The 15,503-nt window shown below is 45.1% G+C and overlaps 1 long non-coding RNA gene across 1 annotated transcript; it reads left to right on the top strand.

Moving 5' to 3' along the window:
• The first annotated feature begins 7,993 nt into the window (after window positions 1-7,993).
• LOC148124860 (uncharacterized) lies at window positions 7,994-14,246 on the top strand. The gene is made up of 2 exons (XR_015744994.1): window positions 7,994-8,211; window positions 12,327-14,246. It is a non-coding gene; the product is annotated as an uncharacterized LOC148124860 (long non-coding RNA).
• Window positions 14,247-15,503: the final 1,257 nt, after the last annotated feature.

The raw sequence follows: 15,503 nt of genomic DNA, 5'->3' as shown, positions 1-15,503 counted from the left end.
CCACTGGAACAACAACAATAAAAAGAGGTAAAATTGGGTCGGCCATATGACCAATCCGTTTAACAATGTTTGTAGCTTATGACTGCTATGGACTGGCCCCATGATGGTTATAACTGAAGGACTATCTGTAGATCAGAGGTTCCAAATATAACTGGGCTTAAAAGCGACTCCTGTGTGCTTCATCCTACCCTTCAATAAAAATGATGACATTTTTCAGCCTCCAAAGACTGCAGAGGCTTCCTTTGAACCTCTGGGAGGCCGAAAAAGGCCCCCCAATCAGTTGGGAGGCACACGCCTGTGCAGTGTAGGTAAGGGGATGGCAGGGGGGATCGCACGCATACGCTCAGGGGGCGTGGAGGGGCTGCGCGCGTTGCCTTCTGGGTGCTGGCAATTTTCGGCACAGGAGCCCAGAAAGGTTAGCCACCACTGTGCTAGAAGCATCTGCAAGAAAGCAACCAAGCCGAGAGAGCACCAAGGACCCCTCATAATCTGGATCAAGTCAGAGAAGAAGAAGGAACACCTCTCACTAAAAGTCAGGATCTCCTCCAAACAAGCAGCCCATTTCCAAAAGCACCTTCTTCCATCTAGGACTGCTTCGTTCTGCTGCGCTTTTTTATCCATTCTTTCCATTCAGCTGCCATGTTGGTGGCATGGCAAACTGGCCGTCTCAGCATTCAGCATGGCATTTTGGGAGGCGCAGCTGGCAAAGAGGCCTCCTTCACATGCCTCATTGTTTTCACAGCCAGTGGTCAAGCACCGTGAACTTCGCCCAGGAACAGAATCACCCCTCTGTGATTCTGGCATCAACCTGTACTTACTTGCCAGACAGCAGAGGTGAACAAGGGCTGTTGAACAAGCAACTCTTGAAGCGTGAAGACAAAGGCTGGGCTTCATTTTTTTATTTTTTTATTGCCTAGACATCAACCGGTCTTGATGATGCTTGCCTGACTGGCATCATGTGAGCTAGCCTGTTTAGAGGAATTCTCCCTGGGTTCAGTTTCAGGGCACTGAAAATTTCCTACGAGGCTCAAATTTTAATTCAGGGCTCCCCGGTGCCCAGGGTGTCCCAATGGGATCCAGCCAGTGGTTGCTGGGATGGGAGGAGAAGGGCAGGATTCACGATCAAAAGCAACCAGTCACATCTGTCTCTGGTGCATTTATTTTCTATCTCTTACCAGATGTATTTATTTTCTATATCTTCTACATAAGAGCTGCGTGGGCGCAGTGGTGAGAGTGCAGTACTGCAGGCTACATCTGCTGACTGCCGGCTGCCTGTAGTTTGGCAGTTCGAATCTCACCAAGTTCAAGGTTGACTTGTCCTTCCATCCTTCTGAGGTAGATCAAATGAGGACCCAGATTGTTGGGGGCAAAAGGTTGACTCTGTAAACCCGCTTAGAAAGGGCTGTATAAAGCACTGTGAAGCAGTATATAAATCTAAGTGCTATTCTCCTTCCTTCCTTCCTTCCTTCCTTCCTTCCTTCCTTCCTTCCTTCCTTCCTTCCTTCCTTCCTTCCTTCCTTCCTCCCCTTCCTTCCTTCCTTCCTTCCTTCCTTCCTTCCTTCCTTCCTTCCTTCCTTCCTTCCTTCCTTTCCTTCCTTCCTTCCTTCCTTCCTTCCTTCCTTCCTTCCTTCCTTCCTTCCTTCCTTCCTTCCTTCCTTCCTTCCTTCCTTTCCTTCCTTCTCTTCCCTGCTTCCTCCTTCCTTCCTTCCTTCCTTCCTTCCTTCCTTCCCTTCCTTCCTTCCTTCCTTCCTTCCTTCCTTCCTTCCTTCCCTCCTACCTTCCTTCCTTCCTTCCTTCCTTCCTTCCTTCCCTCCTCCTTCCTTCCTTCCTTCCTTCCTTCCTTCCTTCCTTCCTTCCTTCCTTCCTTCCTTCCTTCCTTCCTTCCTTCCTTCCTTCCTCCTCCTTCCTTCCTTCCCTTCCCTACCTTCCTTCCTTTCCTCCTTCCTTCCTTTTCCTTCCTTCCTTCTTCCTCCTCCCTCCCTCCCTCCCTCCTTCCTTCCTTCCTTCCTTCCTTCCTTCCTTGGTGGCAATATGCTTAGAATGCAATATTGTAGGCTGATTCTGCCCACTTTCTGGAGTTCAATCCTCACCGGCTCAAGGTTAACTCAGCCTCCCATCCTTCTGAGGTGGGTAAAATGAGAACCCAGATTGTTGGGGGCAAATAGGCTGATTCTGTAAAACTGCTTAGAGCGGGGCTGTAAAGCACTAGAAAGCGGTATATAAGTCTTAAGTGCTATTGCTATTTTGATCCCATGACCATGGAGATATGCCACAATTGTAACTGGAAACCCCAGTGGTACCTCACTTCTTCCAGTGCCCTTATAGTTTCAAACAATCACTGAATGAATGATGGCAAGGCAAGGCTTCTTGTACAGCCTTCCTAACCTGGATGTCCTCCAGATGTCAAGGGTTTCCCCTCCCCAAAATTGGTCTCCCCCTGGAGGTATTGTTTCAAACCCACTGATCTAGAGAAGCCACTTTGTGTTCATACCGGACATGGTGACCCGGATCTCTTGCCCAATGCCATATTCCCATCAGTGCCACTTTTCATTTAAATCAAACACAAGTTTCTAGCCCTTAAGTTTCCAGGGACGGTTTCCGATATGGGCTTTCCATGTGGGGTCCTTGGATCTGGTCTGTCTTAGATTTGTTTGGGCCTTTATCTGGTATGTTGATTGCGGCAGCTAAACACAAAATTCAGCTGCGCAATGAAACCCGAAACGGGTTATCCCTTCAGTCTAATAGCTTTTTTTCCTAATCTCAGCATCTTTCTAAACCAGGCCCACATGTTTTATGGTATTTTTCCAGCGCATTCACAATTAAAGGCCAATTGCTGAAAAGGGCATGAACGTTGCCAGAGCGATTGGTACCCTCCGCTCTTCACTTTCCTTTCAGGGCGAGAGGAATGAAGGAAATTTCGCTGAGCCAAATGCTAAGCTAGCCCTCTGGTTCCGGGTATAGATGATCTCTGTTCGAATCTGTTCCAAAATGCAAGCAAATCCAAGGGATAATTTTTTGTTTTTGTTTTCTTTTGCAGATAGCCAAGAGAAAAACAGCCGCCTCGGTTGTGTTTGCCAGGGTTTCTAGGGGCAGGGAGTTCCACAGATCAACCTTGCTGTAAAATAACACTTTCAAGGAGACCTCACATCTTCTGAAGACATGGATGCTCAGTTTCACATTGCTTGCGGACCCCCGTGAATTTGTGTGGCTCAGAAAGAGAGATGGATAAATTCACAGAAGGCAATTTTTCCAATTTAGGAGACACGGTGCGGTATCCAGGGTGGGATTGCCTCTCCAAGTATATTTTTGATTAGAGTAGGTCTGCCTGCTGTTTGCAAACATTGAGAGGCACCGGATTGGTTAGAGCAGTATTTTCCAACCTTGGCAGCTGTAAGTTGAAGTGTCACCTGTAAGTTAAGGTGGACTTCAACTCCCAGAATTCCCCAGCCAGCCTTGGATTAGAGCAGGGCTCTCCAAACTTGGTCACTTTAAGACTTGTGGTTTTCAATTCCCAGAACTCCTCCGTTTATGGTAACTTTCTTAATAGATGGTGGGTATGCAGTAAGCATAATATATCTTGACTTCAGCAAAGAGCTGGCTGGGGAATTCTGAGAGAGTTGAAGTCCACAAGTCTTAAAGTGGTCAAATTTGGAGACCCCTGAACAAGAGGAATAGGCTGAGTCTTGAACTAATCCAGCAGAATTATTGTTATGGTCCAAAAGTTGCCAGGCACATTAAAGGCACATTACCACTTAATTTTTTCAAAAAAGATAAGGCAGACAGAACGGCCGATCAGCCTCCATGGACTTTGCTTGTTGGAAATTGGCTGGGAAAATTGCAAATGGTGACCACGCTATCCTGTGATCCTGCAGCCACTCTAAGTGCATGCCAGTTGCCAAGGAGCCAAATTTTGATCACACGGGGCCGCAGTGATGATCATAACTACAAGGACTCATTGTAACTCCCCTTTTCCAATGCTGTTGTAACTGTGGTGTAACTAAACCAGGGGTTGGCAACCTTAAACACACAAAGAGGCCACGAGGACCTGTTTCCCACAGAAAAGGAAACACCAGGAGCCAAAAAAAAAAACCCTTCCCCATGCCTGACTATTTCCCGAGGGCCACAAAACTAGCATATATAGTTGAATTAAAGATTCTGTTTTCTTCTGAAATGTTTCTTTTCTTGGATTTACCCATGGTTAGCCTCCTGGGGGTCGAAAAGCTCAATACATCGCATGACGGTGGGCGTCGCACATTGGCAATTGCGGTGCATATTTTGAGAGACAGCAGAGGGATGAAAGAGCCGCACGTGGCTCCAGAGCTGAAGGTTGCTGACCCCTGAAGTAAACCAATGGTTATAAGTTGGGAACTGCCTGCAACCCTGTTTTGGGGATGCTGCTTCAGTGCTGCTGGGCAGAATTTCTCCTGCTTTGAAAAATTGGGTGGCTTGTAGATATTATATCTCTTTGTTAGTTGTTGTTGTTGTTGTTTTTGCACTTTGTTCCCAAGTCCCCCAAACGAGACTCGACTTCTATTGCCCCAACAGCAAGCGAAGACATCTCGTCACGTTGATCTTCTCGGGATCCCAGGGAGATGATTCAACCTGTAGAAACATCATCCCTATCTTGCCCCCAAGGCTTAGTTGAAAAGGTTTTGGAGGTTTTGGAAAAAGCCAGTGCTGGAAAAGGGGCCACCCTTTCAAATGGCAGGCACAGACATTTTGAATCCAATCTTCCCCCCCCCCCCCAACAAAAGTTTCTATTTTTATCTGCAGGGCTTGGAAGGTTGACACTAAACGTCGAGGCTACACTTCAATTTGTCAGCCACCACCTCGTTTGTCAATCGGCAGGCAGCTTTTCGGTTGTCAAAGGCGGCAGGATCCATGCCGGAGCATCGATCAAACGTCTGACGTAAAGAGGACAAACAGCTGCCCCGGGGAAGGCTCCTGTCAATGCCTGGATTAGGGGCCTCCAAGGAAAAGGAGGGAAAAACATCCTGGTTGAACCGCTGTGTTATTGTTATTTTTTTTTCTTCCCCCCCAGGTCAACAACAGAACCTCGACTCGGCATCGCCTTTGAGGGAATGAAACAAATACCTTTCAGAGGTTAGACAGGGAGGGCTTGACTTTGGGAATGGTCCGTAAGCAGTTTAGGATTTGTTTGCAGAGGTTGCTTTTTTCTGGGAGAGTGTTTAGAATTATTAATCCCTGGATTAATTTGGGGAAGGGCTGGGATGCAAATATCGTGCGGGGAGGTGTTGCGATAAGGGAGGTTTGGGTTGGATCGTGGAGGTGAGGGCTGGTTTTCTGGGTTTTGTTGAACTGGGAATGTCTTGAGGGAGGAACGGTTTCTCAGTTCCTTTGCTTTGCTCTCCTGCCCTTTAGGGGATCGCTCCTGGACTGTTTTCCTCCACCTCTAATTTCCCGTATTAGTTTCTCCACATTTCACTGGCTGGCTGGTGGGATGAGCTAGCTTTCTTTCTTTCTTTCTTTCTTTCTTTCTTTCTTTCTTTCTTTCTTTCTTTCTTTCTTTCTTTCTTTCTTTCTTTCTTTCCTACCTTCCTTCCTTTTTCCCTCCCTCTCTTCCATCCTCCTTTCCTTTCTCTCTCCCTCTCTCCCTCCCCTCCCTCCAACCTTCCGTCTCTCCCTCCCTCCCTTCTTCCTTTTTCCCTCCCTCTCTTCCATCCTCCTTTCCTTTCTCTCTCCCTCTCTCCCTCCCCTCCCTCCAACCTTCCATCTCTCCCTCCCTTTCTTCCTTTCTCCTTCCCTCCCTTCCTTTCACCCTTCCTTCCTTCTTTCTCCCTCCCTCCCTCCCTCCCTCCCTCTCCCCTTCCTTCCTCCCTCCTTCCCTCCCTTCCAGCCCTCCTTCCTTCTTCCCTTCCTTCCTTCCTTCCCCCTCTTCCAGGAAGAAATGTGTTGGTTTTCCATGATGGGCTTTCCGACATTGGAAGACCCAGAACATTGGGAAGAGAAGAGCTTGGAGAAAGTGGTCCTCCAGGGTCCTCATCTCATGGTCCTCCTGCCCCTTTGTGTGTGTGTGTGTGTGGGGGGGTCTTATTCCCTCTGCCCAGTTTCACCTCCTGAACTCCGTCGGGCTGCTCAGCCTCCGGATCATATCAGGGTTTATGGCGATGGGTGTGGTGGACAGGGCTTCCTGCCAGAAAGGATTACTGTCTCATTGCAGCCCAAAAGCATGACATGCTTTCAAGCAGGCAGGCCTGGGGGATGTTGGGTGGGCTGATGTATGCCGTCATACGTGATATATGTAGCCTCCCCCATCTAGCCTTGCTCGGGTTGCAAATTAAAGCGCTATTGATAGCTATTCTGACCTCACTTTGATTCTTGGCCCCTGCAAATGTATTCCCTCCCTCAATTATGTCTTGGTCTCCTATAAATGCAGAGGCGGAAGTCTGATCCCTGGTCCTTAAATCACCCAATCCCGCAAGAGCTTCCTGAATCCATCACCTACCTCTCGCATATTCCAGCTTGCTCTATTGTAATTGTGGGGTTTAAGGGCCTTTATCTGAGTTGCACTTAAGGGACAGGGCTGTTCTGGGGATTCCCTGGGGGCCTGCTGGGAATAAAAGGGATCCCTTGTATTGGGTGTCAATCTGGTTTCGATACCATCCATTAGGAGCTCTCCATGGTGCTGCAGAACTCCTGTTCCCCCCTACTCAGGGGGTATTTGCCAGCTCTTTCCAGACTGGGGGTTCTCAACCTTGGCAGCTTGTAGGTGTGTGGACTTCAACTCCCAGAATCCCTCAGTCAGCCTGAGTTCTGGGAAGTGAAGTCCACACTCCTTCTTCAAGTGACCAAGGTGGAGAAATACTGTTCCAGACTATGTCTAAGGTCTCCCAAGGCTCTCAGCTTGCTTGGAAGAGAGGAAGGGGTGGAGGTGGGGTCATCTAGTCTTTTAATATCTCTCAGGTTGATGTCCTCCATATACCTGGAGACAGCAATTCCTTCGTCTGTGTTGCTTAGGTGGTCTGGAAATGGCTAGAGGGCAACTCTTTGCAAAATCCTGATCCAGCTTATCTAGATTCCCATGCAATGCATCATGGTTTGTCCAGAGAGGAGCACACTTCAACTCCTGCATTATCTAGAGGAGTCTTTTTCTCATTCTGGATGAATATTTGTGAATAAAATGATGGGGAGACCGAGAGTCTAGTTTTTCTTGTGTTCTTCATTCTGGAGGTACTTTATTTGTCTTCAAAATCTGATAAAACCCAGAAGATCGTTTGGGCTCTTCATAAACTCCAGACCCTTCTAAATGCTTCATGGTAATGGATAAATCCTTCAGAAAGCACTGAATTGTCTGAATTGGGAAAAGGAAAAAAAAATAGCAGGAGGTTGTGTTCTACTATTTATTTATTTATTTATTTGTATGCAGTTTGTCTGTTCAGTCTCTCTAAGGTAGCTAGGTGAGGATGACTATTCTCAATATTCCCAGATACTCTCTGTGTGTGTGTGTGTGTGTGTATGAGAGAGGGGGCGGAGGGAGGGAGAGAGGGAGGGAGGGAGGGAGGGAAGGAGAGAGAGAGAGAGAGAGAGAGAGAGAGAATGAGAATGAATGTGTGTGTATGTGCATGAATACTACATTTCTTTTCCTGGAGGTTGGAAATAGGGATGTTAAATATATGTCCTTTTTTTTGCAATTCATTTTTTTCTCAGTATTCTGAAATAGGATACGGTGTCCCAGCTCTTAGTAATCCTGTCTTGTCAGGTTGTTGCACAGTGAAAGTTGATTTAAGAGAGAGAGAGAGAGAGAGAGAGAGAATGGCACATAACCTATAATTCCATTTTATTCTAATCTCTCCATTAATCCTCTGTGGGTGTTTTTTTTTCTTTTTTTACAAAAAAACACGCACTTGTTGAATTAGAGAAAATAAAGCGAAGTCAGTCAAAGTCTTTGCTGAATCACTTCCCTGCAATGCGGCTTGCCTAGCTGCAAAGCAAACAGGCCCCGTGTAAGACAAGGGAGGTTAAAAGAAAGAAAGGACAGCCGAGTTGTTTGCTGAAATCTCGGCCTTTTTATATTTGGCAAATGCGGCCTGTGGTTTGTTTCTTCATCTGAACTGTTCACATGTGGCCAGACAGAGCTGCCTATTTACATACTTGTGTTCAGTTTATAAATACAAGCGCATCAGACTGAAGAAATCAATCAACAGGTGTGAATAGCGGTGAGGATACCTGTGTGAAGTCTCAAACACCCAGGTAAATAAATACGATTTTTCAGGAGGTCACTGTCGCTTTATCTCAAGGGGAAATTTGTTCTGTATGCAGTGGGGTGTGTGTGTGTGTGTGTGTGTGCACACCAAAGGAAGTCTTGTTCCAAGGTGCTGGTTTACAAGATCTGGCATCGAAAAGGAAACTTCCATTATTAAAGTATTAGCTCGATATCCATGCTTCGCTACGAAACTATGTGATTGGGCTTAGTTTTGGGGGAGGAAAGTAAGGGGAGGAAAATTCAGTATCCATCAGTATTCGTCTGGCTAGCGTCCTGTCAGTGAGGGCTGTTTGGAAACTGAAACAATATTTGGTGTGCGTGCAAGAAGGAGACAGCAAGGAGCCTGGGTGTGGCTTAGCTCAACTGTTCTGTACTAAAGCTGGTTGCTGCTGTGAAACTAAAAGTGAAACGGAAGCTCCTCTCCTCCGCTTGTGTTTTGCATTTGGCACAGATTTCTTTCCAGGTGGGGAGGGGAAGTAGAACACCTTAGCATAAGAGCATGTTAATAATATTAATAACATACGAAATACTAATGTTCTGAGGGTCATTTTGAAAAATCCTTTCTTAGTGAGCCCCTAGAAGCCGAGAGGAAGATACATGCCAAATGTCAAGTTTGTAGGCTTTACAGTTCTGGAGAGGTTGTGATGATGCGTGAGGGGCTTTTCGCTTTTATATATATATAGAAGATTGGGAGAGATTTTTGTGAGATAAGCTTATTTCCAAGTATCAAAGGTTAGCTGTGAAGGACACAAAGTCATTGCTTGTTTTCCCGTTTTGGTTTAAATTAGCATTTTCCAGATGGGCTGTCCCAAAGGCGGTTCAGATGAAGTCTCCAGAAGCCTTCAAAGGCTTCAGAAGAAAACAATCGTTGAAAACAACAATGACACTAACAGACAAGAAAAGAAACCTGAGTGAAACTTGAAGGTCCACAGAATATATTTGACGCGGACTGGATGCCAGAAAGTGTCTCTTCCCGATCTAGAAGGGCTTCCATTGCTCTCCTCCCCCCCCTCCCAACGGAAGCAACTTTACAAAGGCAGGAAGGGACTTCAAAGAAACACGCTTGGCATGTAAAAGTGACTGTCAAAAGTACAAAGGAACAGCTAAGATTTAGAAGGCAACCTAGGTCAGAAACGCTTAATGCCTTTACCTTTTGGGTCTCTGATCAAAAATGGTGGATATGTAGAGGAAATCTTACTCATTTGCATATCAAAGAACAAAGGGCAGGATTGGGTCCTATTTACTAAAAGAATAACAGCACAACAGAGTTGGAAGGGACCTTGGAGGTCTTCTAGTCCAACCCTCTCTTCAAGCAGGAAACCCTATAGCATTTCAGACAAATGGCTGTCCAATCTCTTCTTAAAAGCTTCCAGCGATGGAGCACCCACAACCTCTGGAGATAAATTGTTCCACTGATGAATTGTTCTCACTCTGAACACTCTCAGAGTGATGGGAAAGGCACGCTTTGGATTCTGGGTGAGTGCCACACCCACTGGCAAGTTTCCCAACTGAAACCGACATTGAATGGCCCAATGAAATCCCTTTTTACAAATAGGGCACTTCTTAGAAGGACGATTCTGAGGCATAGAAGGTGTAGAACGACAGTCCTTCTGAAAGTGGCCAGGCTTCTTACACTTAAAACAGTTACCAATTGGTTGCTGTCCTTTCTGAATAGCAGCTGCTAACATATGCATTTTATAAGTTTGTGGTCCAATATCCTGGCAGACTCGCAGCATATCTGCCAGAGTGTAATGAGCAGTAGCCTTTAACGGCTGTAAAGCTCTTTTACAATCTGCATTAGCATTTTCAATAGCTAACTGGTGAAGAAGTTCACCAGCAGCTTCCTGATGATCAAACTGCTGTCTAATTGCTTTGGACAGACACTCAACAAAGTCAGCATAAGGCTCATTGGCATTCCGTCGAATGTTTGAAAAATTTGCTCTAGGTTCTCCAGCTTGGGGTACCTTAAGAAAAGCACGAAAGGCACATTCAGAAACAATAGTTAATGTAGCTGGAGGAAGAACAACTTGAGTAGGAATTGTACCAAATGGTCCAGAACCAAATAGCTGCTCAACTGTATATGCTCCTCCCCCTCTTAAAGCAGAAGCCTGAGCATGTCTCATATATTCACTCTCCCAAACCACATATTGCATGGATGTTAAAATCACGCGAAATATTTGCTTCCAATCTTCAGGAATCATTGTATAACCATTTTTTATTCCTTCTACAAGTTCTCTTGTAAAATTACCACTAATCCCATAGTCTGTAACTGCCTTTTTGAACTCTCTTAAGATCTGATAAGGCAGACCCTCCCATTCTGCTACTTGCAGTCCAAGCTGTGACCCCTGACCAGGACGATATTGTACTGAACAAACAGACAATAATTCTGCAAGTTCTGTTCCTGAGACAGAGGCATCCCTTTTACAAGTCTCTACCATTTTCTGAAAAGAAGACTGAACAATAGAGTCAGGAGGCTTTTGCCCTGTATCTGCAGGAGCTGAGGGAATTGAAGACATATATTCAGGTGAAGAAGGGGGACAAATGACAACATTAGTATAACGTGAAGGTGGAGGTGTTAAAAGAGAAAGTTCGTTGTGACCAAATTTTTCAATTGCATGCCTACATAAATGCCACACATGAAAACTTCTATTTTTGCTCGAGGTTCAGTATGCAACGTTTTCCCAATACGTTCCCAATCAGTTAATTTTAAAGACCCCTTTTTTGGGTACCATAGGCACCGAGGTGCAATCTCCTGGACCAGCCTTAAGAGATTTCTCTGTGGTACCTCGGTATTATTTTTCTTCAACAAATAGCCTAATTCATCTACATGCTTCCTTTGTTCCTTAGAAAGCGAAGACTCAATACTTACAGAAACCAAAAGGTTGAAGAAACCACAATGGGTTGAAGGTGCACCAAATCCTTGCTGGACGAAGTAAGAGGGTCCCTGTTCATGTGCCACTTGTTGTAATGATGAGGCAGTTGAGTTGTTTGATCATGAACAACTGAATCATGATGATCTTTATTGGAGTCTAGTCTTGCATTTATACACATTTTTAGTTATCCTCCATCGCTGGTTAACTTTGGTTACTGCTTAACTTTCATTACTGTTTAGCACAGTAATCCATACAATTAATTATCTCTAGTTAAAGTCTAACATATGTTTACTTCCTCTCTCTAATCCTCCTTTAGATTAGTGACTTTGTTTGCCTGAGTTGTATTTGCTTGGAAACATTCTTTATCTGAGGTTTGCCATCCGAGATTGGAACATTCCTGCAATTACAACTCTACGAATATTGTTATATATCAGAAGTGTAAAAGTGAAAGACTTCCTTGGTGCTTTTTTTTTTTTTTTTGCAGTTTTTGGGGACATGAAGAGCTCCGAAGACAATATTAATATAATCAGTCTGGAAGGACAAATTACACCTGTCTTCTCTAACAGAAAAAGTCACCCTAACAAATAAATACTTCCTTCTTTAAATAGCCACAGAGAGGGGTATTTCCACCTCTTCCTTTCCTCTCCTCTTTCCTTCCTCCTTCCCTTCCCTTCCTTTCTCCTTTCCTTCCTTCCCTTTTCTTTCCTTCTCTTCCCTTTCTTTTCTCCTTCCCTTCCCTTTTTCCTTTCCTTTCCTCTTCCCTTCCTCCTTCCCTTCCTTTTCTTTCTCCTTCCCTGCCTTCCTTTCCTTTCTTTTCTCCTTCCCTTCCCTTCCTTTTTTTCCCTTTCCTTTCCTCTTCCTTTCCCCCTTCCCTTCCCTTTTCTTTCCTTTCCTCTTCCCTTTCTCCTTTCCTTCCCTTCCCTTTCTTTCCACTTCCCTTCCTCCTTCCCTTCCCTTCCTCCTTTCCTTTCTTTGTTTCTAGGCCCAGATTGGGGGAGGGGATGCATGAATGAGGTTCAAACGCTAATGAAAAGATAAAAGGTCTCATACCCACAATGTGGAGCCAACTACTTACCAATATAAACAAGAACCTAGGTGGTAACGCTAAAGGGTTGCCTTTTCCTTTCTTTCTGTATTTTCCCCCCTTCTTCCTTTCTTTCCGTTTTGACAGCTTGTGGTGGCAGTGATGAATCTGTGAAGTTATCTAATTTTCCACTGTTTTAATTAAGGGGCCTGCAAGCTGAGGGCGAACAGCTGGATTCTTTGTACTGCTTTCTGTTGCCTGACAGAGAAAAATGTTGGACGGCGACTTCAGCCAAGCTCTCGGCCTGACCTGAGCAGATGAACGTTCTGGGATTCATAAACTTGTGGTTGGAAAGCAGAAGGCATTTTGAGCGGCTTCTTGGCCTCCTCACAGGCCAACGAGCGGGTCACGCAGCGAACTGCCTTTGTAGTCCTCCCTGCAGCGAAGATGGTAATTAAAAGGTGAAGCCTCAGCTTGGAAAAGGAAACCTACAAGTGGATCCGTTGTCTTTAGTGGAGGAGAGCTTTCGATGGGGCAATTTAGCTTTGCTCGAGATGTGTTGGTCAAGATCAGGAGGGAGTTTTTCTGGCCTTCCAGTGGGGTCTTTGGTGGAGGAGAGTTTTTGATGGAACAATTTAGCTTTGCTCGAGATGTGTTGGAGAAGTTCAAGACAGGAAGGAGTTTTTCTGGCCTTCCAGTGGGGGGGAGCTGGGAGTTTCCTCCAAGGAGTAGGTGGGATCAGGAGAAAAGAGGAGGTAAAAATCTCCACTTGACTGCATGGAACTGTCAGCATTCTGAGTAATGCATCTGCAAAAATCAGAAGTGAGGCAGGTAGATGCCTCAAAGAACATGTTTATTGGATACATCATATTGGCACAGCTAGTGAAAGCCAACTCTAAAAGTTCCCTCGGTTTTTCCCTAATTAAAAGAATAAATATTTCCCTCCCCAGATGTCCCCAGTCACATTGTCCAATGAAAGTAGCTGGCAGGCTGCTTGGGCACTCCTCTCCACCTTCAACTACCACCTGTTGGGATGACCTTGGTTCCCACAAGAAATCTTTTTGTTTTGACTATCTAGTTCCCCTCCCTTCCCCCTCTCAGAATTCGTGGCAACTATGACGCAGCACAAGATGGCTTCAGCCAGGTTTGCTTCAGAGTTGACAGTAACATTTGAATAGAGAACCAGCATGGTGGAGTTGTGAAGGTACCAAGATGCAAACCAGGAGTCTGTGAGTTACAGTTCTGCCTTAGGCGCAAAGCCAAGTGGGTGACCTCAAGCCAGTCCCCTTCTTGGAGCCTAGGAAACTAGAAATGGCCAACCACTTCTGAAAAACTTTGCAGAGAAAACTGTCCGGGCAGTTTTTGAGAATTGGATAAACATTTTTTGAAAAATAAAATGAATGCAATTACAAATTCTAAAAGCAGATGAACACATTCCTAAAAGGATAACGCTTCCAGTGTTTTGTGATTTTTCCTCTCCTGTGAAGTTGACCGCCTAGTGTATGAACCGGAATTGGATTCTAAGATCACCAGTGGCTGAAAAAGACATATAAAAGAATGCATTTTGGGGGAAAAAAAGGAAAAGAAGAACAGGCATTTTAAAAGCAAACACGTCTGAGGAGTCTTCGTGGATCAGTTTTTGGATAGATTGTGTGTAGGAGGGTGTGGGGGTTAAGGTTAGTGCCTGAGGTCTTCTGGTATTGTGCCTGAGGTTTTCTGGTTCCAAAATTAAATCCTTTGATGAAGAAGAACCCAATGGAGAGGGTCACATGAGGCAGCCCAAATAGACAATTTCTATCAGCACCCAATTCATAAGAGGAATGGAGCTGGATGAGATCTCCATTAAAGGGAAAATTGCAGTGTTTGCTTAATGGCTGTGGAGTTCGCTTAAGGACCATGGCAAAAAAAAAATCACACCCAAAGCGAATCAGGTTCAGTCACACGATGCCTCCACTTGCAGCCACAATGACTTACGGCCGTTATTCCAGGCTCAATTAAAGTTGTAAAGTTGAGGTTTCTCTGTTTCTATGAATCTCTTTTGGCCTCTTTCTTTGCCCTCTCTGGACGTGACTGCTTCCTATCTGTCCAGAAGCATTTCTGTATTTAATAAATACAGATATTAATATTTGTTTGTTGCAATTTTTTCAAATTGTCATAAATGCCTTTGGGCAAAGATCCCTGAACATTTATCATTCTAGATTGTCCCCGATGATCATTTTCATGAGTAGGTGTGAACACGGATCAGTCAAGAAATGGGTGGTTGAGATAAGTCACACTCAAGCCGTTGAAAGTGGGCAATCCTTTTCCACGATGTCTACACAATCATTGCTTCTGGTAGTGATTTAATCAGCTCGGGATTGAATGACCCTAAAGACACTTTGGAAGACGGTGATGGGAATATCTTGAAGTGCCTGCTTGTCTTTCTCTTTCTCTTTGCTGAATTTCTTGAAAGCCCAGGGTGATAACTCTCTAAGAGAGCCAATGATTTGGGAAGCAGTTGACCGTTGTCAGATAATCAGTTCTGGGAAGGAGATGAGTTTTATTAGTGGAGCAAGAGATACAAGCCAGTGACCCTGCTGTGTTTACACTGAGTTGCTGAAAGACACTGTGTAATTGCAATTAGCACAAGGCGGCTGGTTTGAGTTTTTGTCGAGCAAGATTTTTCTCATTGACAACGTTGTGTCACCGGATTCTATAGGCTGCGGCCAATCCGATGATTGTCAAGCCTACCAGGGATGGTTCACACATGCAGTAAACACAAAAGGACACTTTGGTGAGCTTTAACCGGATTTACATTTTTATGCCGTCCCAAATAACTGGTTGTATTCTCCTAATGTACAGAGAACTGCACTCGCTACTATGTTTTTGCCGGAAGAGCAAGTTTATCCCTGCTGGAATCAAGTTGTTTGCCGCACAACTACTACAAGGACCCTATAACTGCTTGATTGCCTTACAATTTCTCTCCAACAATACTGAGCCTCTGACATGGTCTGCGTGCTGCTCTGTTCTAAGCACACACGTGAGTGTCTAAGCACAGAATTAATATTGCCATGGCTGCTCGATTCCGGCAGGGAAGGTACAACTCAAACATTTCCCTAGAAGAAAGCCAGAGATTTGTCTCTGCGAGAACATCTCCGGTTAGCCAAGCCAATCGCTTCTCTGGTTAGGACACTTGTCAAGGAGAAACCGGCTTTTGTAGAGTAAACAACTGACTTTCGGTGGAGGAAAAGCAAGGAAAGGAAAGGATCTGCCAATTTCCAGATATCCTGACTGGTGGTCAGCACACTTCCTTCAGCTGTCGAGGAGAAAAATGTCACCAGCTTACAGCCAAATCCACCTTGTTTTCAAGTTCGGAAACGGGGATCGAGTTGAGAAGGAGGAA

Source organism: Pseudonaja textilis, chromosome 11 (genome assembly GCF_049901715.1).
Source record: "Pseudonaja textilis isolate UNSWEBS1 chromosome 11, rPseTex1.2, whole genome shotgun sequence".
In the NCBI taxonomy this organism is placed as follows: domain Eukaryota; kingdom Metazoa; phylum Chordata; class Lepidosauria; order Squamata; family Elapidae; genus Pseudonaja; species Pseudonaja textilis.
This window is presented reverse-complemented; position numbering and strand designations above follow the sequence as displayed.